This window comes from Triticum dicoccoides, chromosome 7A (assembly GCF_002162155.2).
Source record: "Triticum dicoccoides isolate Atlit2015 ecotype Zavitan chromosome 7A, WEW_v2.0, whole genome shotgun sequence".
In the NCBI taxonomy this organism is placed as follows: Eukaryota; Viridiplantae; Streptophyta; class Magnoliopsida; order Poales; family Poaceae; genus Triticum; species Triticum dicoccoides.
The window spans coordinates 633,703,321-633,706,180 of NC_041392.1; the positions used below are offsets into that span (position 1 = coordinate 633,703,321).

Sequence of the window (2,860 nt, forward strand, 5' to 3'; positions counted from 1 at the left end):
TCATGTCTAGATTGATCTCATCTCGCGCAATCAATTATTCTGTGTATATACTCGCAGTATTGCCGCATGGCTGTTTCTTGTGTCCCTGTATCGGTGCTTCATAGCTGCATGATAGATGGGAGAGGTCTAATGGTAGCTGCATGGCGCTGAAAGAAGAGAGGAAGTTCTAGGTAAGAATATACCGTTATGTATAGCTCCTTTAGGAGGGGTGCAGCTTTAAGGATGAACAGTGTCCAGGTCAGATCATACCCTTCAGGAATTTCATCTAGATTCACAAACCTTAGTTGGCGAAAAACAGATGCCAGGCTTTTCGTCAAGCACTCTGGTTGGACCCAGATCTGCAACGAATAAACGAGTCATGAGAAGAGCAGAAAAATAATAAACAAGTCATGAGAAGAGCAGAAAAATAATAAAGCCACAGCTAGCAAAACAACCAAGTTGACTTACCTTTTCACATTTAAATCCCAACTTCAGGTCACGCACAGAGGTACCACAAAGAAACTTACTTAACTCAACCATCTTGTGCCAACTGAGAGCAACATTATTGAGTTTGACGGCCTCAAGCAATGGGGCATCACCAACTGAAAGTGGATAATGGAAAGAGATCCAACCCTCAAAGGCCAACCGTGTGAGTTTTGGAACAGAGTTCAGCAGCAGTTCTGCAAAAACGCAATCACCGATGGCGAGGTCACTGAGTTGGGAGTGATCTACTTGCAGCGTCGTCGTTTCCCTAGAATCACAATTCATCAAACGTAGATCCTTTAATCGCTTACAAACGATGAGTACATTAGTGATGTCCGATTCACCGAATCCAAATTTTCAAGGTGCAGGCGTGTGAGACCACCAAATGCATCTGGGAAAGCATCAAAGAATAAGATGAACTTTTTCCCATAACTGGCTAGATTATCATCGTCACACTGAGTGGCATCCCTCTCTGTCATAATGTTGAATTCAGCCATCTCAACCTTGTGTGTCGCCATGGTCTTGGCAACAGCATGTCCAATGGATATGTGGTCACTGTCTTTTAGGAAGAAAGTCATCGACAGTAGGTGGATGGTTTTTCGGGTAGAATCCCTCTGTGCCAGGATGCTAGTGGTTGCTTCAACCACAGCTGCATTGCTCCGAACCACTTCATCAATTTCAAATATGGGCCCATTGTGAGGCAGGAAGTCCAAAACACTTATTGTCAGTCGAGAAAGCTTGGTAGAAAGCCGACTCCACCGTCTGGAGAGGATGCTGGTTCTGACAGCGTATGTGACATCGAGTCTATCAAGAATATTAACCAAAATGTCGTCAGGCAAGTTGCTGAGCATATCGTCTCGATTTCCTTTCTGCATTTGTGGCAAGGAAACAAATCATAATTGATATAGTCGGAAAGATGCAGTTTTTATACATTACATGGATGCAGTTCTCCATACTACAGTCGCTAAGGGTGCATGCAATTTGGATTTAGTCTCAAAGCTGTGCAATTTGACATCTTCCCACTAGAAGAGATGCAACTTTGATAGTCTAAAAAATATAATTTTGATTGAGGCTAAAAGATGTCAATTTTTGGCATCTTTGATGAAAACAAAAAACCTGCAATTTTGACCGAGTGCGTTCTTTTTCATCAGAAGAGTAAAAGGACAAGGAACTCACCCCCATGGCTCCGGGTAGATCTGCCAAGATGCGATAAGAATTGGCGGCCGCCGGTCGCCGGAGAAGGTAGGCGACCGTCAACCTGGCTGGGGAATCGCTGGTCTCGTCTGAGACCTGTTGGCTTCCGGTCGGGCCGACTGGCCAATTTATATTGGCTTCGTTTGCGCCTCCGACTGCACCTCGCAGACTGAACACGAGACGGACTCGATCCCCTTCCGTGATCTACACAGGAAGGGGGTCGAAATCGGATTAGAGCTCGGTGGGGAGCCGCGTCGATGTCGAATTGCAGCTCGGATAGGAGCTGCTTGATTGCTGATTGCAGCTCGAAAAGGAGCCGCTTCGGTTCCGAATTGCAGCTCGAAAAAGAGCTGCTTATTTGTGTGCCTCTTCTGGAACACCACGCTGTCCTCATAGGGAGGCTTAGATGGCGATGGCGCGAAGAGGGAGATGGGCTGCCTTGACACTCGACCGGCGGGGCGGCAGCCGGCGCATCTCCGGTCCCTCTCTCCCTCTCTAACCCGTAGCCTGTTTGTTTGGGGGGAGTTGGAGCTAGGAAATGGGAATTTAAGGTGGCTGGGACTAAAAATCTTTTGATTGGTTCATGGACTTGGGAATTAACAAGGGAAGGGGAAGGGGAATTAGGAGGCCCAACTCCCATCGATCTTTTTCTTGGGGGACCCTGGTAATTCCATGAAGGAATGGGAGTTGACGCATGGAAGAAAATTGTTACAAATTTATTGACCCACCTCTCGCAAAAAAAGAAAAAAACTCCACGGAAATCTTACTTGCAGCGACATCATTTTCCTCCAAATAAATCGGCGAGCTCTACCTGCTTACTAATCTGCAGATGCAATGCCAAGCACGAGCACATCTCATGTAAGAGGGGCACCCAGCAGCGTGTAGCCCATCTGATTTTGCTACGTAACAAAGTTTGATTCGTTTATCTTTCCTTTACAGACCAATGCAGATCTATTTTCCCTTTCTACTCTTTTTTTTTGCCTTCACATGTTACGATTTTGTTTCAACATTTGTGTGTCCCATTCTTTCTCCATTGTTCATTAGAATTATTCCCACATATAATTCCCACCTCACACCAAACATGGGATTAGGACTAATAGTCCACTTGCCAAGCCTAATCCCTCAGGCAACTCCCTCTCATAAATTCCCAACCCCTTTTTCTTAAACAACCAAACGCGCTGTAGGTGGCGGCGTGGTTGGTTGG

The 2,860-nt window shown here is 45.9% G+C and overlaps 1 pseudogene; it reads right to left on the reverse strand.

Moving 5' to 3' along the window:
• Positions 1 to 2,269, reverse strand: part of LOC119330109 — a 4,646-nt pseudogene extending 2,377 nt beyond the window's left edge.
• Positions 2,270 to 2,860: the final 591 nt, after the last annotated feature.